This window comes from Gasterosteus aculeatus, chromosome 13, assembly GCF_964276395.1.
Source record: "Gasterosteus aculeatus chromosome 13, fGasAcu3.hap1.1, whole genome shotgun sequence".
NCBI lineage: Eukaryota > Metazoa > Chordata > Actinopteri > Perciformes > Gasterosteidae > Gasterosteus > Gasterosteus aculeatus.
Window position 1 is genome coordinate 5,989,057 of NC_135701.1, and position 21,628 is coordinate 6,010,684.

Genomic DNA, 21,628 nt, shown 5'->3' on the forward strand with positions numbered 1-21,628 from the left:
AGACTCTGTTTTATCAGACAAATCATTCTCTTCTACCGAGCTTTTATTGAAATATTCCACAACAATTTGGCGTCACGAACAGGATTCACTGACCATCCGCCAGGCTCCAGGGGACCGTCCGGGGAAAAAGGCCTTTTCCAGGATCACCAACTGATGATCCTGCCTCATACCAGAAAGGACCGGCGGAAACCAGAGGAGTCCTGGTTGACGTCACGTGTATTCAGCGAAAGATAATTAATTTCTACAAACTCGGGTAAGAAGTTGAAATTCCGATTATAAAGTAACAGTAAGAGTTGAACATAACGGAAACGGATGACTGATCAAGTGGTTGTTATAGTCTGGGAAATATAATTTTTTTTTTAACATTTTGGGTGTTTTTTTTTCTTATAATAATCTTTAAATTTTTTGAGTCCATTATTCCGGGATATTTCTAATGCATCATTTTATGCGAAGGTAGATAGGATCGTGTACGATTTCACTCGGAACAAATTCTCCGAGATCGTAACATCGCTAGACTACAAGTAGAAGACAGGATTGCTTACGGTAAAGATTTCACTCGGAACAAATTCTCAGAGATTGTAACGCAGATCGCTTGACTACCCGGGTAAAATAAGACCGTTGCTATTGACCAAACGTGAATTCCACCTGTGGAATAAGATCGTAGAAATAGCCAACGTGAATTTTATGCTGAAGCAGGTAAAACGATATCACTGTTATTGTTAACCAAACGTGAGTTCTACTGAATTACCTTTAGAATAAGATCGTGGCAAAATCGAAGCGTGAGTTTTGAGTGGGGTTTTTGCAAAGTTTTTCCTTGAGTAAAGAAACTAAGCCTTACGGTGACGACTGTATTGTAATAAGTAAACCGGTAGGGTCCACCAGTAAAAGATGGGTGGCCAGTCCGCAAAACACACGGAACGTCGGGTTTGATTGTGCCAATGATGCAGCAGAAATACGGGAAAACATGTACAGAGTGTGTCCCATACTGGACAAAAGAGTTTGGGTTCCCAGAAAACGGCTCGTTGAGTCGCGCTAAACTTAAAATGTTAAGAGGGGATTTGGAAGAAAGGTTTGTGGTATCCTGATACTTCGGTAGGTCATTAGGCATGTCAGTTGTTAGATACTGTCAGAAGAAGAATAACCCGCTGTGCAAATGTCCTGTCACGGTGCACTAAATAAATGATAACTATGATTATCAAGAGTGGTTTAGTATTTTAAATACGGAAGTTACCACAGTTAAAAAATTTTTTTTTTAAAAAGATCAAAGTTAAAGACTTGGAAATAATAGAGAAAAAACAGACATGTCTGGCACAATGGGAAATGGAATGTGAATGCAGGGAGAGAAAACGAATGATGAAGAAAATGACGTGTTTAAAAACTGAAAAACCTAAAATTGAAACACAGAGTAATCCATGTGTGTCTTCTCCACTGTATCCATCCCTGACGGGCAGGCGGTCCTCTCATGAACACGTGTTATCAAATTCCTGCACCACCTCCAGTCTAACAATCACCACCACCGTACAACCCCGATCCTACGGTTGGCAGACCTGTAACACGCAGTCAAACCCGGCTAGGAGACCAGGGAGGTGCAGACGTCAAATCATGCTCACCCCTCAACCCATTCAGACCTGACCCCACAGCTCAGTCCACACCAGACTCTGCATGGTCAATCCACGACCCATCCCCCTGGAGGGGCACAGCCGGCAGAATTGTGGATTTTCTTAGTCCTAACACTACCATGGACAGTAAACTGGATGGATCTTATATTCAAGCCCCCATGTTTCAAGTTCCAGGGCCACAGGATGGACTACCTGCCTCCCATCTGCCCACCATAAAAAATGGCGTGGCTTTTGGAAAAGAGTTCCTGACGTTATGCAAAGACATAACAGCCATCTGTGCTGCCGTGGTTGCGGCCTTTCAAGTCAACATGGCCCTCATCAACAGCACGAAACAAGGTAAAGCCGAAGATGTAACATTTTACTATCAGCGTCTTGTGGCTGCCTTTCAGATTCACAGTGGCCTCGAGGAGCCCACAGACATAACCAACATGACTGTGTGGGAAACTCATCTCAAGAACGCCTTCATGAACGGGCTTCTGCCAGACGTCAAAACTGCCACTGAACACTCTGTCGTGGGTCTGGAAGATGCAAGGCTCACAGAAGTGGTAAAACATGCACGACACAATTATAAAATGCATGTGGAAAATCAAATGTGTCAAGACAAACGCAGCAAGCAGACTGGGGAGAAAGCCCAGCTTGCGATGCTCCAAGCCGTAAAACAGTTGACACTGGGTGCAGAAGGAGGACGAGACCCCCACCCATCCGGAAAATCTTATGGGAGGGACCAACAGAGAGGACGAGCGTATGGAATAAATCATGGGAGAAGAGGGCGTTTTCAAGGAGGGGCCCTACGAGAAGCGCAACCCGATGAACGCTTCCTCTGTGGCAAAACAGGACATTGGTACAAAGACTGCCCCTCCCGTTCAAACCAAGTACGTCAGCCACATGGACGACAACGCCACTCCGGGACTGACAGAGGGGGTCAACAATTCGGCACTTCAGACTGACGGTGTGTGTGGGATGGAGATTGCACGTGTGAAGGGATGACTACTGCTGCCTCTCCAAAACAGGGAAGTGAAACACACCACACACACACACACACCCACAATGCTGCGATGAAGACCTGCTTCCTCTCACGCACACTACAGAACAACATGCTGTTTTGCTCGGCATCATTTCTCACTTAGAGCAACAGCAACAGAATACATCCGCACCACCACCACTCACGTATGCTATGTTTTCATCAGATGCATACAAAGATATGCCAACTACAAGAGTAATTGTGGAAGGGAAAGAATTGGTGTTTTTAGTAGACTCCGGAGCTACTCATTCAGTAATTCAAGAAAAACCTTTTCCAAATCAAAAAATGAGTGGGCGGTATGTATATTCTCAAGGGGCTTCAAGTTTGACTGTGACAGAAAAATTTACTGCACCTATGACGAGTGTACACTCTGACGAGACTGACCTAAACCCTGACATAAAAGTAAAACTTTTTTTTTTACTCTCTTCACTCTGTCCCATAAATCTGATGGGCAGAGACTTGATGTGTACATGTGGTATTTGTTTGACCAGACGGCCTTAAAGTGGTTAGGCGTAGAGCCGCACTCCAAATGGTGCAAAAGGCTCCCTCTAATCCTCTTTTTGTGTATCAGAGGTGGATCCCGATCGATGATGCTTGGAGGCTGAGCCTGGCTGGTGAAGCACGGGTTTCTCCTCATGCAGACGTATGAACCCTGAACACCTGCATTGCACAACATGTGTCTCAGAGGGTCCAGACGGCTTTTTTGAAGAGACATTTTTTGAGGCCCTCAATGATGCAATTGCCTGTTCTACTTTGTACTGGTCAACTTGTAAATCTGCTGTGTCTGTTTCTTTGTCTCCCACACAGAAAGAACGGTTTCAAGTTCCGGGCTCCTATCCCCATGTCTCACTGTCTAAAGGACGCCTTGACCAATGGAGGGATTTGGGACCATTTGTGGCTCAGTGTGAATCTCTCACTGACTGGGAGGAGACAATCGATCCGCTCGTTCTGCGCTCCGTCTCTGCAGGGTTTCACAGAACTCACTGTGTACACTGTTGCGTATTTCTCCGCTAAACTCGACTCTGTCGCTGCAGGACTGCCACAATGTTTGCGCGCTGTGGCCGCGGCCGAAAAGGCGCTCACAGCCTCACGTGACATAGTGGGTTACGCACCGCTCACTCTGCTCGTTCCACACGCGGTTTCTTTGATTCTCCTCGAACAGAAATCATCTCACCTCTCTGCGGCTCGCTATTTGCGTTACCACACGTGTCTCCTGGACATGCCGAATGTCACTATAAACGTTGTACTAACCTTAACCCTGCATCATTACTTTCCATTCCTGGGGATGGGAGGACCACAACTGTTTGGCTGAGCTCCAAGCTCAGTGCACTCCTCGCCCTGACCTAGTGGACGCTCCACTAACTAACAGCGACATGGTAATGTATGTGGATGGATCCGCCTCCCGCGATCCTCAGTCTGGTGAGGATTGTGTTGGTTTTGCTGTTGTTTCTGACTCTGGTGTGCTGTGTTCAGGTCCTCTGCCATGTCACCTCTCAGCCCAGGCAGCCGAGCTCATCGCTCTGACCGAGGCCTGTAAACTGGCTACGGGTAAAACAGTCACAGTTCACACTGACTCTCGCTATGCGTTTGGTGTAGTACATGATTTTGGGGTGCTGTGGAAACACAGGAACTTCCTTAAATCGGACGGTAAGCCCATCCTACACCACACTCTCATTGCTGAACTGTTGGAATCCATCTTGCTACCCGCAGCTATTGCTGTCTGTAAATGTGCTGCCCACACGTCCGATACGGATGATGTATCACAGGGAAATGCTCGAGCAGACTCGGCTGCAAAAGCTGCTGCTTCCGCTTCCCACTACCTGTGCTCTCATGTGCTCTGAGGAGTCAGTTCCTCTTCTCTTACAGCGACGCAGTCACGCTCTACCCCTGATGAAAGACGGCTTTGGTCCACATCTGGCTGTGTTTACACCAACGGTATCTGGACTGGACCCGAGGGCAAGCCGTGTTTACCTAAACACTATTTTGCTCATTATGCTAAGTTGACTCATGGGTTAGACCATGTGTCAAAAGGGGGCATGTTACGTGCACTTAATGAGACGTGGTTTACAAAAGGGTTCACAGCATATGCACAAACATTTTGTTCTGCATGTGTCACCTGTTCCACTCACAATGTAGGCAGGCCCGTGGGCGTGTCCAGCCAGGCTGCACACCCGCCACCAACCCGCACTGTAGTGGCTATTTGTCCATAAACTTAAACGAAAACAAATAATAACAAACTTCTCAAATGGCCACTCGAGGCTACGTCATGGTTAGGCTTTACGCAGGGTCGAGGTAGCAAAGTAATGTCCATAACAAGATTGAGTTTGAGGCGGTTTATTCACACACATAAGCAAGCTCACAGACATTTCTGCTGCCCCTCTCACGCTGGTAAAAAACCATATGCCCTCGTGCCCGAAGTACCTCCCACCTTGACCTACTTATGCAAATGAACATAACACCATGTGACCAATAAACGACAATACGAGTAAAGCATAAATACAAAATACACCAAATTAACTTTAACAGGAAAAGAAAAAGAAATAAGTAAGGCTATAAATTAACTTAAACCCAAAATAAACAAAATAAAAATATAGCTCCAACAACCCAGCCCCTAATTGTAACGGTACTTTACCCACAATTAACCTTAGCTTTAACACAAAAGAGCTATTTTCTAATTGTAGCTTAAGCATTAAACTGGAATCTTCACATCTTCGGATTCTCCATATCTGAAAGAAACAAACAGATGGAAGACAGAGATAGGAGAAAGAATGAGTTGTATAGTCAATTATTAGCCTCCAAGAGAAGACAGAGCTTGGTTATTGGTCTGTCCAGGACGTCCAGGATCTTCGTTTGGACCTTCACAGAGCGAACCAGTCCTCGGGAGTCAGCTATGGCGCTTAGCACTCTGCCCATCATCCATGAGCCTCTTGGAGCTGTGGCATCAGCGATTACGACAATATCTCCTGGAATAAAGTTTCTCTTTTGCTTCGTCCATTTTTGCCTTTCTTGCATTACAAGCAAATACTCCGCTGTCCATCTTTTCCAGAAAAGCTCCGCAACGTACTGCACTTGCCTCCATCTCCTCTTAATGTACAGATCAGATTTCTCAAACAGACCTAATGGCAGAATGGGCTTGCCTTTTAACAGGAGAATGTGATTTGGAGTAAGCGCTTCTAAATCATTGGGATCTTCTGAAGCCTTAGTTATTGGCCGGTCATTGAGTATCGCCTCCACCTCGCAAAACAGCGTTTGCAGGCCTTCCTCGTCCAGCAGTTGATGTCCAATAACAGAGGTAAGTACACTGCGCACAGAGCGAATCAGACGCTCCCAAACGCCACCTTGGTGAGATGCAGCTGGGGTGTTAAAACTCCACGTCATTCCTTCCTGCACAAAAGTCCTTTCAATTTTAGAGTGATTTAAAGCGGCCAATGCCTGCCTCAGTTCCTTCTTCGCACCAACAAAATTTGTGCCATTATCTGACCTTATACTTGTCACAGGTCCCCTTCTGCAGATAAATCTTCGCACAGCATTAATGCAGGAGTCTGTGTCGAGGGAGTGTGCCACCTCAAGGTGTACTGCGCGGCTACTCATACAGGTAAATATCACTCCATATCGCTTCAGCACAGTTCTCCCTCTCCTCACCTCCAATGGTCCAAAATAGTCCACTCCCGCATTTGTAAAGGGTGCGTTATCAGGCACAACTCGTTCCTCCGGTAAGTCGGACATCTTCTGTTCTCCAAGCTTTCCTCTGTACCTTCTGCACACTGTACATTGTGAGAGAATCTTCCTGGCCGCAGAGTTGGCATTTATGATCCAATACTTCTGTCTCAATCTGTTCAGCATGTAATTGCGTCCAGCATGTCCAAGTTGGCAATGGATGTAACGCAATATGAGCTGGGAAACATGCAAATCCTTTGACAGAATCACAGGATGCTTTACCTCCCACGGCAGAACAGACTTAAACAGACGTCCACCAACTCTGAGGATGCCATCTTCGATGAAGGGGTCGAGGCGATACAGAGGACTGTCTTTAAAAACAGTCTTTGGGTCATGTTTTAGTGAGGAAATTTCAGTACTGAATCTTTGGTTTTGCGCAAACTGAATTATTGCCTTTTCGGCTTCCTCCAACCGCTCTGGTGTCAAGTTGGATTTTCCAAGTGCGGCTTTGAATTTTTTAATCTCCTTTTCCACATTCTCATTCTGGTTGACCACATATTCTTTTCTCTTTCGGCTCAAAAGTAAAAGTCTTTCTTTAAGCTCCAACAGCCAGGCCACTGATGTTTTAAGCTTTCTCCAGGATGAAAAATAGTGAATGAGCTGACTGAGGGGATTGTCACTGTGTATTGTAACAGCATTCACCTTAAGTTCCCTTTTCACCTCTGCATCATCCGATGGAATGGAAGAGGCGTCCAAGTCGAGTTTCGGCCATCTGGTGGGGGGCAAGTGCAAAAAGTCCGGTCCTTTTAGCCATTTTCCTTTTCCAAACTCCTGAGCTCTTAGTCCTCGAGAAGCTTCATCTGCAGGATTGTCTTTGGTGTTTACATACCTCCACTGATCTTTGTCTGTGGATTCTCTTATGGTGCTGACACGATTGGCAACATATGTGTGAAAGCGCTTTGTTTCATTAAAGATGTACTTGAGAACAGTAGTGCTATCGGTCCAAAAGAATGACCTTTGCAATGGCAACTGTAGCTCTTTCAACAGCATTGTGTTCACTCGAACAGCAAGCACAGCTGCAGCAAGCTCAAGGCGTGGAATGGTTAGTTGCTTTAGAGGAGCGACACGAGCTTTGCCTGTGATAAATGAAACATGCACATTGTCAGTGCTCTCCAATCTCAAGTATGAAACAGTGCCATATCCTATTTGACTAGCATCTGAAAAATGATGCAGTTCTGCTTTCAATTGTGTTCCAAAGTTTTTGGGTTTAATGCACCGTTCCACTTTAAATCCACTCATATGTTGAAGTTCAGAGAGCCACTCAGACCAATGTTCAGAGACATCACAGGGAACTGGCTCATCCCATTTGAAGTTCATTCTGCACAGCTCCTGTAACAATAACTTGGCAGGGATTATGAAAGGAGACAAAAAACCCAGCGGGTCGTAAAGAGAGCTCACCACAGAAAGGATACCCCTCCTAGTGTGTGGACGTTCCTGCACTGCAGTCCTGAAGCTGAACGTATCTCCTTGAACACACCATTGCATCCCCAGAGCTCTTTCCACAGGGAGTTGGTCCCTGTCCAAATCCATGTTCTCCAAACCCACTGCTCTGATGTTGCTAGGAATAAGTGCAAACACATTTGAGTTATTTGTGACCCACTTTTGGAGATGGAAGCCACCTTTTTTACAGAGAGATGTTAATCCATGTATGAGCTTCACTGCATCTTCCTCTGTCACAGTGGACTTAAGACAGTCGTCCACGTAGAAATTTGTCTTGACTGTACGAAGGACATCGGGTGAATATTGTGGTGCATTATCCTCAGCAGTTCTCCTCAGTGCATAGTTTGAGCAGCTTGGAGAGGATACAGCTCCAAACAAATGCACGCACATCCTGTATTCCTCTGGCTCCGCTGTAGTGTCTCCATTGGGCCACCATAGAAAGCGCAAGAAGTTAACGTGCTTATATGGCACCCGGACCTGATGGAACATGGCGTTGATATCAGCCATAACAGCGATGGGCTCTTCTCTAAACCGAAGAAGGACACCAATTAGCGTGTTAGTGAAGTCTGGGCCCTGCAAGAGCTGACTGTTCAATGATGTACCTTTGTAGGTACAGCCGCAATCAAACACAACACGCAACTTTCCTTTGGTTGGATGATGTACACCATGGTGGGGAATGAACCACACCTTTCCTTGTTCCAGAGTGGGCTCATTTGTGGGAACCTTTTCTGCATATCCTTGCTCTAACATGTTGTTAAGGAAATCAACGTATTGAGCCTTGAATGAACTATTTCTATTAAATCTCCTCTTCAGGCTTTGGAGTCTTTGTAGTGCAATGCAGCGATTATTTGGCAAAACAGGATCGTCAATTCTGAAAGGTAAGTCAATGTAATAATGTTCATTGTTAAGCACTGTCGTACTCTCCACAATTTTCATGAATTTAATGTCTTCTCTTGACATCTCAAGTTGTTCATCACTTGTTCTTTCAGTAAAGTCATGATTATACTGTTGCATCAACATACTTTCCAAGTGTTCCACAGATATGTGATTAGCAGTTACAACAATGCATCCTGATTTGACACCAGTACCTTCAGAGTTTCCAGCACGAAGAGGCCCGTTTATGACCCAGCCAACTCTGGTCCTCACTGCATACGGTCCACCACATTGACTATTTATCAGTTCCCATGGCTCCAAAACTTTAGGCGAGTCGGTTCCAATGAGCAAGTCTACATCTGCATCTACTTCATGTAGCCTAATGCTGCTCAAATACGCCCATTTGGCAACATCATCCTGACATGGCACATTGATTTTAGATACAGGCATTTTTGTTTGTGTCAGAACAGATGGTAGCTCAATAAAGTCATCGGTGTCAAATCCAGACACCTCCAGACCAGTTACTATAGTAGTGCTAATGGTTTTAGTCTGCCCCATTGTCCTCAACACTACATTACAGTTTTTTCCTGATACTCCCAGCCTTTCAGCCATACTTGTAGTACAGAAAGTCCCAGAGCTCCCAGGATCCAGGAAAGCATAAGTATGCACAACTTTATTACTTTTCCGACTTTTCACCTGCACAGCCACAATGGGAAAAACTGCAATATCCTCTTCACCAGCCCCTATATGACCACACGTCTGCTGCTTCCCGGATACAGTGCTCACAGTTTCTTTGGAGGTTATCCTTGTAGTATCCTCCTTCTCCACATGCAGGACAGATGGATGTTTCCTGTGACACACTTCACAATCCAACCGACCCCTACAGTCTTTGCTCGTGTGTCCATGTTTCAAGCACCCAAAACAAACGCCCTTCTCCTTTAGAAACTGAATCTTGTCCTGTTGTGTCTTTCTTCTAAACTGAAAGCATTTTTCCAGAGTGTAATTGGTAAGATAGCAGAACATACATTTGAGCTGGTTACTGTGAGCTGTCAAGTTTTCCATTTCTTTATGTCCATCCTTTGGTGCATTAACGCTGGTGGCAAATGTACCACTTTTCCTTTTCTGCTTAACTTGCATGGATAGCTTTGTATAGCTGGCTGGAGAAACATCATTAATATTTCCAAACAGAGGATCTGAAACAATTTTGACTTGTTTTTCAATGAAATTCACAAAATCAACATACACTGCTCTGCTTCCAGTTTGCTCCAGTATGTCACATGCCACATTTCTCCACTTTTCCCTCAGCTTGTATGGGAGTTTCATTAGGATTGTCCTGAGGTTAGCTGGCATGTCCAACTCCTTCATGTACTTTATATGATGTACTATGTTGGAGCAACCTCGAAGGAACAAAGCGAATGACTGCAGAGCGTTAACATCCTCAGGTTTTATTGAGGGCCAGTTGTTGATTTTGTCCATGTAAGCAGAAGAGATTTTATGTTCGCTGCCAAAATGTTCAATCAAAAGCGCTTTTGCTCTTTGATAACCTGGTTCAGAGGGCATATGCTGACAACTTCTTACAATGTCTCTTGGTTGCCCCCTAGTGTACTGTTCTAGGAAGTACAGACAATCACTGAAATTTTGAGTTTTATCCTCAATGCAATTTTCAAAGGCTCTGAGAAAAGATTTGAAATACAGGGGATCACCATCAAATACAGGTATATTTCTCATAGGCAGAGCAGAGGCTGTGTTTTGTTGGACCAACAGCGCAGTTATTTCATTTTGACGCTGCATGATATTCAAAATGTCCGGAGAATTGGTGGGTTGATTATCGTCACAAACATCTTGCAAACCAAGTGATTGTGTACCTTGCCTTTGAAACACAGAAATGACATTAGGTATGGGTATTTGTTTTACAACATGTTTGGGTTGAACACCAACAGGGACAGAATTTAACAAGCGACTGGAGGTAGGTTCAGAGCTTTTATTGGTGGGCACATAGCGTTCAGCATTCGGATTTAGTTCATATGTCCCTTGAATTTCTGCCCTTTTCAAGTAAGAATTCATGCCATCTGATGTTTGAGATGCACATCTTGACACTTTAGAGCCACACTTTGAGCTTACTTGCAGAACCTCCAATTTTGCATTTGTCACCTTTAATTCTGCCTCCAGAGCAAGTTGTTCCTTTTCTCTCCTTAAATGTTCCTTTTCTCTCCTTAAATGTTCCCGTTTCTTCCGTAATTCCTCTTGTTCAAGTCTTATTTGTTCCTCCTGCGCCTCCAAAGTGTGCTTTTGTTTTAGAGCAGCCATGCGCTCCTGTAATGCTGCTCTCTCTGCTTGCGCTAATATTTTTGCAGATGCACTGGATGAAATCCTTGACAATTTAGAGCCAGCCTTTGAACGCGCTGCAGAACCTTTATTGGATACACTGTCCTCAGGCCCAATATCAGTTTGATTATCAGGTGGTTTAATTGGAAGTTCATATGAATGGCCTGCATTTGATAACCAGCCTTTGACGTCATCAATAAAGCTTGAAAAACACTTCTCCTTTTGTTCAAAATATTTATCTTGTTTCTCCTTCTCATCCTGAGGTATGTCCAGTGACACAAATGATGAATGATGTTGTTTTGCCTCATCAACACATATTATTATTTGATCCAAAAGAGACTTGACTGCATCAATATTGTCTGCGGAATGCATCAACTTATCCATCTGATTCATGTACGATTTGGCTCGTTTGTATTGCATCGATCTCTTTTCCTGAGACGTTTGTATAAAAAACATCATTCCTTTAGCAGTAAAACTTGTGCGTCTTCTTGTAGGAAGCGCCGTGTCGCTTTTGGCTTTAGCTGCAACGTCAGACATTTTACCCTTTGTTGATGCCGGTCATGTACACCCACAGTTGTTTGCAAAGATTGAATACAGCACATACCTTGTGGAACTTTGTTTGTTGCGGTGGTTGCCTTTGTACACGGAGTTGAATGCACGCAGTAGCTGTTGTTGCGCGCGGCCGTGCGCGTTACCTGTGAAGGCTTTGGGCCTTTGCGAATTCAAATTGCAGCAAATAATATCCTCCACTCCGTAGTGCAGCTCCAGCGCTCCAGTAGCTTCACCGTTATCCAGTACGGTGTCCAGGGACACTTTACACTGTCGGATGGGTCGTATTATTCGATGTTTGCACTGTATCCAGCCCACACCTCCGTCACTCCTAGGCCCTTTCCTTTGTTTGTCTCCCGCATCCAGGTGAGTAATCCACTTTCGAAACGGTAATCCAGCAAACGACAAGTCCAGTATCCACGTAAACCAACGATATATCCAGGGCGGGTTTTTTACTTAATGTAGTGGCTATTTGTCCATAAACTTAAACAAAAACAAATAACAAACTTCTCAAATGGCCACTCGAGGCTACGTCATGGTTAGGCTTTACGCAGGTTCAGAGGTACCAAAGCAAAGTAATGTCCATAACAAGATTGAGTTTGAGGCGGTTTATTCACACACATAAGCAAGCTCAGACATTTCTGCTGCCTCTCTCACGCTGGTAAAAAACCATATGCCCTCGAGCCTGAAGTACCTCCCACCTTGACCTACTTATGCAAATGAACATAACACCATGTGACCAATAAACGACAATACGAGTAAAGCATAAATACAAAATACACCAAATTAACTTTAACAGGAAAGGAAAAAGAAATAAGTAAGGCTATAAATTAACTTAAACCCAAAATAAACAAAAATAAAAATATAGCTCCAACACATTCAATACACTGAAAAACTGAACTGGCAAATATTTCAACCAGAAGGAGAAGAGAACTGTTAATGGATTGATTGATTGCTGCAGTTATTTCATTGTCTCTTTACTATTAACTGACAAAGAACCCAAAACCGATTTGAAAAGCTTGACATTCATACCTTGATTGTTGAGATTTGAAAACATGAATATCACCTAAACTGAAGTCTGATATTTTCAAATGACAGCAGGATTCTTTGTTCTACACACGTGTCTTTTACGATCCTGCCAACAAACTAAACAAAAAGATTTGATCACTTATGTGCCCTCCTCTTGTAAATAATTTCCTTTTGTGTAAAATGTAGTTTGTTTTTAGTTTATGCTTCAACAAAGACTGTTTTATTATTAGTGTGCCAAATGAACGCCTGATTTCCTCTTGATCCAGCGCTTTAAAAAGTCTAGCCTTATTCTGTTTTGGATAAAAGAATATTTATGCAGAAAGATGAAAAAAACATTTATTTGATTGTACTCAAGCATTTGGTTTGGCAATACATATAAAATGAAAAGGAGTGCAAAGTCTTGTGCTGGATCATTATTTCCTCATGATCAACATGTAATGAGTCATTTGCTCACGATGGTTCATGTTTCGAATTTTTCATTTTATGATTCTGTTTTTTGCTGTACATGTGAAATACAGAAGAATTAAACAATCCAATGGTCGATCATATTGTGTTTTGATTGAAATCAGCTGTGGAAGAAGCTCTCGCCTATCTTCTCCACACTGGAACAAACGTCAAAGTCGGTGGGACACATGAAGCATCTCAGTCCACATGCTGTACAGAAATACACAATACAACGCGCATATTTTCATCATTGAAAATCTAGTGATCACTGTTCAGTAGATTTGAGATAAAAAACGAGTATTACCAAGGACGGGTCAAAATAAAATCAGACTTGTTTCACAAAGTAAGAACTGGTGTTTGCCAATCATGCGTTGCAAACTTTTCTTCCTCCAATATGTGTTTGCGAAAAGGAAGAACCTTTTCCCCAAATTGACTGACAAGTGGGCTACTTCATTCCCCGTATTGGGTTCCTTTTGTTCCATATAATTTTAAACATAAGGAGCAATTACATTTGAAACAGTTTAAAGTAGCTAGTTTCATAATTCACTTATACATACACCTTATTAATGTCCTCGTCAAAGAAACGTCTTTGTGGGTCTCCAATCTTATCTTTACATTTCGGTTCACTAAAGACAAATCTTTGTCAATAGTCTCTCAATTATACTGCCCTAGGTTTTCTCCACACATGCCGCTTAGAATTAACGCCAAAAAGTTCAATCTTGGTCTCATCAGACCAGAGAATCCAATTTCTCATCGTCTGGGGGTCCTTCGTGTGTTTTTTTGCAAACTCTATGCAGGCTTCATAGGTCTTGCACTGAGGAGAGGCTTCCGTCGGGCCACTCTGCCATGAAGCCCCGACTGGTGGAGGGCTGCAGTGATAGTTGACTTTGTGGAACTTTTGTGGTGATTGGGTTTCTGTTTGTTTGGGTTTTGGCTGTGTTCTCTTGTGTTTTGTTTGTGGCAGGGGGTGTGGCTGGCTGTTGGCGGCAACTGGACTGGACGAGACACACCTGCATCCAATAATCATCCTCCATATAAGCCTGGGCGTCTCATCACGGCGACGCCAGATTATTCCAGTCTACTACGAACGCCCGGGTGCGTCACCGCCCGGCTCTTCGTCCTCCCCGTTGCCAGGATCCTCGCCAGCCAATAAACTCTCGTCCGTATATCCAATCACTAACCTCTCCGTGTCTGCTTTGGGGTCCGAACCTTCACCTAAACCTAACAGAATAATCTGGCCATAACATGGACCCCGCAGACGTGGAGAGATTCAGACTGGCGCTTTCCTCCCAAGGCAGTCGAGTGGGGCAGCATGAGCTAGCCTTAAACGAGGTGATGGAGACGCTCAACAGGCTTACCTCCACAGTGGCGCAAATCGGCAGCCGAATGGACCAAGTGTCTACTCACCTCTCCACGCTGACTGCTTCGTCTCCCGCTCCAGCTCCGGTTCCGGATCTTGCTCCACCACCCCCAGCGGCTCCGCCGAGCTCTTCCTCCACTCAACCCCGGGAACCCGTCATCCCCACACCCGCTAGGTTTTCGGGTCAGTCAGGGTCAGGTAGAGAATTCCTTTTTCTTTGTAATCTTGTTTTTGAACAACAGCCCCTCACTTACGCTACCGACAAATCGCGGGTAGCGTTTGTTATGAGTCTCCTATCGGAGAAAGCCGCGGCTTGGGCTGTAGCGCTCTCGTTTAGCCAGTCCCCGGTTTGTTTTTCCTTTTCCTCCTTCTCCGAGGAGTTTCTTAAAGTGTTTGACCACCCGCTGCGTAGCAAGGAGGCTAGCAGCCGGCTCCTGTCGCTACGGCAGGGAGGGGACTCCGTAGCTAAGCACTCAGTGAATTTTCGGATTCTAGCGCTTGAGGCCGGGTGGGATGAAAGAGCGTTGCAGGGGGTTTTTCTCCGGGGATTGAGAGAGGAGTTGAGGGACGAATTGGCTTCTCGGGATGAGACATCCTCTCTTGATGAGTTAATTTCATTAGCTATTCGTTTAGATTCTCGTCTTCACGAGCGCCGCAGGGAGAGACAAGGGAGAGTTAGGCTCACCCCTCCCGTGACTCAGAGCATGAATCCTCCCCAGTGGAGGCTTGTGCCTCCTCCTTGTCCCGACAGGAGGTTTTCCCAGACCGCGGTTCCTCCCTCCGTTCCCGATGAACCCATGCAGCTTGGAAGGACCAGACTCACTCCACGGGAGCATCAACGTCGCCGGCGCCTTGGCCTCTGCCTTTGCTGTGGGCAGGATGGACATCTGCAAATGCACTGCCCGCTGCTGCCAAAAGGGGGGGCTCACCAATTTCGGGAGGAGCGTTGGTGAGCCTGTCCTCTGTCTGTTAAGGGGACTGTGTCTTGGGATCAGTCCTCCCGTTCCCTGTCCATTTTAGTGGACTCAGGGGCCGATGACAATTTCATTGACTCTAGTTTTGCTTCTCAGGCAGGTATCCCCTGCCAGCTGCTTTCTCACCCTAAGAGGGTTTTTGCTTTAGATGGCAGGCTGTTAGCTCAGGTCACCCACCGCACGGCGCCCGTGAACCTGATGCTATCCGGTAACCACCGGGAGATTATTTCTTTCTTTTTAATCCCTTCTCCGGGTTCCCCTGTAGTGCTAGGGCTTCCTTGGTTGAAGTTGCATAACCCTCAGATTGACTGGCCCTCCGTCTCCATTTTCAACTGGAGTCTTTTCTGTCATTCTCATTGTTTACATTCTGCCATCCCGTCAACCATGTCTTTAACACCGCCACCCCCTAAATCAGTGGATGTCAGCTCTGTGCCCGCAGTCTATCACCACCTCCGGGAGGTGTTTAGTAAGGACCACGCTCTCTCTCTCCCCCCTCACAGACCTTATGACTGCTCCATTGATTTAGTTCCGGACGCTCCTTATCCTTCCAGTAAGCTGTATAACTTATCTAAGCCGGAAAGAGTGGCCATGGAGACATATATTTCTGACTCCTTGGCTACTGGACTAATTCGACCTTCCTCTTCTCCGCTAGGGGCAGGGTTTTTTTTTGTGGAAAAGAAGGACAAGTCGCTGCGCCCTTGTATTGACTTTCGGGGCCTAAATGACATTACTGTTAAGAACAGATACCCCCTCCCGCTTATAGACTCGGCGTTCGGACCCCTCCATGAGGCCTCTATCTTTACAAAGTTGGACCTCCGAAACGCTTACCACCTAGTGAGGATCAAGAAGGGAGACGAGTGGAAGACTGGGTTTAACACACCTCTGGGACATTTCGAGTACTTGGTGATGCCTTTTGGTCTCACAAATGCACCTGCGGTTTTCCAAAACCTGATCAATGACGTGCTACGGGACATGTTGAACTGTTTTGTGTTTGTTTATTTAGACGATATTTTGATTTTCTCGCGCAACCTCCAGGACCATGTGCAACGTGTTAGTTTAGTCCTGAAGAGACTCCTGGAGAATCGTTTATATGTTAAGGCGGAGAAGTGTGAGTTTCATGTGTCTTCTGTGAGTTTTTTGGGTTTCATTGTGGAGAAGGGGCAAATCAAGACCGACCCTGCCAAGGTTATGGCAGTGGCCGACTGGCCCACTCCTACATCAAGGAAGCAACTACAGAGGTTTCTCGGGTTTGCCAATTTCTACCGCAGGTTCATCCGGGACTATAGCAGAGTTGCCACACCCCTTACGCAATTGACTTCTGTTAAAGTCCCATTTGTGTGGTCCCCGGTGGCCGAGGCCTCGTTTGCTAGATTGAAATTGTTGTTTTCTTCTGCACCTGTCCTTATTCACCCTGACCCCGCGCTACAGTTTATTGTGGAGGTGGATGCTTCCGACTCCGGGGTGGGAGCTGTACTTTCACAGCGCTCCTCGGCAGATCAGAAGCAGCACCCTTGTGCCTTTTTCTCCCGCCAGCTCTCCCCAGCAGAGAGGAACTATGACGTGGGGAATCGGGAGCTGCTAGCGGTCGTCCTAGCTCTGCAGGAGTGGAGGCACTGGCTGGAGGGATCCACTCACCCTTTCATTGTGTGGTCGGATCACAAGAACCTCTCCTACCTCAGATCGGCTCGGAGGCTCAACTCACGGCAGGCCCGATGGGCTTTGTTCCTGGGGCGGTTTCAATTCACCCTCACCTATCGTCCAGGATCCAAGAACATCAAACCGGACGCTCTGTCACGTCAGTTTGCTCCGCCGGTTGAGGACACCGCTGGAAGCACCATCCTGCCGTCAGCCTGTGTGGTTGGAGCAGCCGGGTGGAAGATCGTGGGTGTGGTCCAGGGGGCCCAGGGGGACCAGCCGGTTCCACAGGGTTGTCCTCCGGGCAGGTTGTTTGTTCCAGAGGTGGTGAGGTCTCCTGTCCTGCAATGGGGACACGCCTCCCGGATTGCCTGCCATCCTGGTTTTCGTAGAACACTGCCTCTCCTGCAACAACGGTTCTGGTGGCCCTCCATGTCAACGGATACCAGGGGATTCGTCGCTGCCTGTTCCGTCTGCGCCCGGAGTAAGGCCTCACACCAGGCCCCCGCCGGATTGCTGCACCCCCTTCCCATCCCTCACCGCCCGTGGTCGCATGTGGCGGTCGACTTCATCAATGGCTTACCCCCTTCGGAAGGCAACACCGTTATACTGACCGTGGTTGACCGGTTCTCCAAGGCAGCCCACTTCGTCCCCCTTTCAAAGCTACCTTCCGCACTGGAGACCGCCAACCTGCTGGTGACCCACGTCTTCCGCCTTCATGGCATCCCGATGGATATTGTCTCTGACAGAGGTCCGCAGTTTTCTGCCAGAACGTGGAGGGCGTTCTGCCAGGCGTTGGGGGCGTCAGCCAGCCTGTCTTCGGGTTACCATCCTCAGTCCAATGGCCAGACGGAACGGGCAAACCAGGATCTGGGGGCGGCCCTGCGTTGTGTCACTGCTCGACATCCTGCTTCTTGGGCTACACACCTTCCCTGGATTGAATATGCTCACAACTCCCTGGTCTGCTCCGCCACAGGTATGTCCCCTTTCATGGCAGCTAATGGTTTCCAGCCTCCTCTGTTCTCTTCTCAGGAGACTGACGTGGCAGTGCCATCCGTGGTGGAACATCTCCGGCGCGTTTGTCGGGTCTGGCACGAGGCTCGGGCAGCCCTCGTCCGCACTGCGGCCCGCAATCAGCGAGTGGCTGATCGGCACCGAACACCGGCCCCGGACTACCAGCCGGGACAGATGGTCTGGCTATCATCCCGTGATCTGCCCCTCCTCACTGAGTCCCGTAAACTGACTCCTAGGTATATTGGGCCATTCGAGGTTGACCGGATCATTAACCCTGCAGCTATAAGACTCAAACTCCCCCTGTCGCTACGGATTCACCCAACGTTTCATGTCTCTCTCCTCAAACCAGTGTCCACCAGTCCACTAAGTCCTCCTGCTGAACTCCCCCCACCCACCCTTGACATTGATGACCACCCGGCATACACAGTAAATAAGGTTTTGGAACGTACGCCGGCGTGGTCGAGGCTACCAGTACCTCGTGGACTGGGAGGGTTACGGTCCAGAGGAGGGACAGTGGATTTCTCGTTCCCTCATCCTTGACCCGTCTATTTTGGATGACTTTTATGAACAGTTCCCGGGCAAGCCGGGTCGGCCGCCAGGTGGCGTCCCTTGAGGGGGGGATACTGTGGTGATTGGGTTTCTGTTTGTTTGGGTTTTGGCTGTGTTCTCTTGTGTTTTGTTTGTGGCAGGGGGTGTGGCTGGCTGTTGGCGGCAACTGGACTGGACGAGACACACCTGCATCCAATAATCATCCTCCATATAAGCCTGGGCGTCTCATCACGGCGACGCCAGATTATTCCAGTCTACTACGAACGCCCGGGTGCGTCACCGCCCGGCTCTTCGTCCTCCCCGTTGCCAGGATCCTCGCCAGCCAATAAACTCTCGTCCGTATATCCGATCACTAACCTCTCCGTGTCTGCTTTGGGGTCCGAACCTTCACCTAAACCTAACAACTTTCTCCCATCTCTCTACTGCATCTCTGGAGCTCAGCCACAGTGATCTTTGGGTTCTTCTCACCAAGGCTCTTCTCCCACGATTGCTCAGTTTGGCTGGATGGCCAGGACTAGGAAGAGTTCTGGTCGTCCCAAACATCTTCCATTTAAGGATTATGGAGGCCACTATGCTCTTAGGAACCTTGAATGCTGCAGAAATTATTTTGTAACCATGGTCAGGTCTGTGCCTTGCCACAATTCTGTCTCTGAGCTCCTTGGGCCCTCCACGATTCTCATTTGCTCTGACACAAACTGTGAGCTGAAAGGTCTTATATAGTTTAATTAAACACAGCAGGACTTGAATTAAGGAGTAGAACCATCTCAAGGAGGATCAGAACAAATGGACAGCGTGTGAGTTCAATATGGCACAGAAAAGGGTCTTAATACTTATGACCATGTCATATTTCAGTTTTTCTTTTTTAACAAACCTTTTAGATTTTAGCAAATGGCTGCAATGAAACAAAGAGTGAAAAATGTAAAGAGGTCTGAATACTTTCCGCACCCACTGTACCATTATTGCCGTTACACAATGAACTGTTTCACCACTGTACACAAAAAAGGATTTGTTTTTGTTTTTTCAACCCACGATATACTTGTTGATATTTGCTCGCTCGCTCTGCAAATCACTGTCAAAACTCAAGAGCGCAAATCAGGTTGATGCGCGCGCGTAAATCAAACATCCGCGAGCAAATCTCCGTCTCGCGCGAGCAAAAGATCATCTCGCACGAGATATTTGCTCTACGCACTTGCTGTTTTTCTTTTTGACAGTGAGGGGGCGGAGCCAGTCACCATGGTCTCTACACCTGATTGGTTACAAACCCCGTCTTTGGATTGGCTGGAGTGATGCATCCACCCAACTATAGAAGCCCATTTCCGCATTGAAGAAAGGAGATAGAAAGTCGAAATTATGAGATAAAACGTTGTCAAAAAACAAACGCCCCCCTTCGGTAATCGTAGTGGACCGTAGATGACAACCAGCTACAACCATCATTAGGGAAGTTCGTAATAAATTAAAACATAAGCGCTCTGAGAGTGACTTGTATGACATGATGGATGTGGTTGGGAAGCTTGAGTCTGAATTGAAGCAGTTATACGACAACGCACGACTCCAAACAGTACCAAGCCAAGACATTTGGAGAAAATTTGATGCATGCTCAGCTTTATCAGCAGATTTATTACGACTAATGAAAGTGAGCCTGATTGAAGAAGGAGAAGCGTTTGATCCCGAGTTGGAAAAATCTACGTTACGGATGCTGCTCGACAGTGAACACGCTGGGTCCACATATGGGTCCACGGCTTCCAGAGTCTCTGTACGCAGCCACTGTTCTAACCATCCCTCAGATTCAGTTTCAGCTGAGAGACCAGATACTGCTGCACAGTTGGCTGCAAAAAGAGCCGAAATTGAACTGGAAGCTGTCATTGAAGCACAACGTCAGCAACTGAAAAGACTTGAAAGTCAAAGAGACAAGAAGTACACAGTTTTAACAACACACCCATGGCCATTATGTTTATAATATATTGATCAATGAGGCTACATACCGTAAGATCGATGACATCATTCGTGATTAATGTCATAGTATTTAATATCTATGATACAGTGAGCAATAAGGCTACATTCTGTAAGATAGGTGACGTCATTAGTACCTGACATAGTATTTAATATCTAATAAACAGTGATCATGGAGGCTACGGTTAGATAGGTGACATCGTTAGTGATTATCACAGTTAGCTTTTTATTATAGATATTAAAGACTAACAAATTGTAGCACTTGTAAAGCCATTGCACTTATAATGGCTCTTATCTAGAGCCAGTTGTAAATCAGCTTGTTTAATGAAATGACACTTTCTTGTTTCTTGTTCTTTACTGTTTGTATCCTTATGGTTGAAATGCACTTATTGTAAGTGGCTTTAGATAAAAGCGTCACCTAAATGACACGTAATGTAATGTAATACGATACAGGCATCAATGGCGCTACAGTTGGATTTACATTCTGACAATGAAATGAATAGAAACATTTCAAGAATAAACAAGCATATTCAAGCAACTGACCAGACATCAAATATCTTACAGAGAAATATACAATAATTCAAATGGGGAAAACTTGTATTTATTACTATTACAATTCAGAGATTCTCAGCTGCTTGGATGCTGACGTCATGCTGCCGGTTTAGAGTCTCGATGACGGTCCTCATGTCCTTTGATTAAAACATTGTTAGTTTTAATGCACAATGATGGACGATAACAAGCTGCACTCTGGATACAGACAAAACGTTAAAGTTAAACATGAAGTTAGGAATCTGAACTCTGTCCTCAAACAGACGTAACAACATCAGTGACCACATTGAAAGCTATGAACACTCAGCCTAGTTTTACTATAGTATCTCATGTATAATCGCTACGGAGACGTGGATACCAGCGGAGCATTTCACAGAAGACAGGCCGAAAACAGGCTGCTCTCTGCGGGCTGAGATGAGGTGACCGCCCGGTGCTGGAGGAGTCAGACGGTCCCGTTGACTAGACCTCAAATCTCCGACATCCACGGAGCAAATTGTCACGAATGCTGAATGTTGACAAACCGACGGCAGAAATGATGCGTAAACAACTAACTTCTCGTCTGAAAAAGTCGTAGAATTAC

General features: G+C 46.1%; 2 long non-coding RNA genes across 2 annotated transcripts in view; one reads left to right on the forward strand and one right to left on the reverse strand.

Moving 5' to 3' along the window:
* Nucleotides 1-13,382, reverse strand: part of LOC144386352 (uncharacterized) — a 51,443-nt gene extending 38,061 nt beyond the window's left edge. Inside the window, exon 1 of the long non-coding RNA XR_013452056.1 lies at nt 13,079-13,382. This is a non-coding gene — a long non-coding RNA (uncharacterized LOC144386352). The remainder of the gene's footprint in view (nt 1-13,078) is intronic.
* The window catches only part of LOC144386350 (uncharacterized), a 29,376-nt gene that overhangs the window by 7,070 nt on the left and 678 nt on the right, over nt 1-21,628 (forward strand). The window lies entirely within an intron of this gene.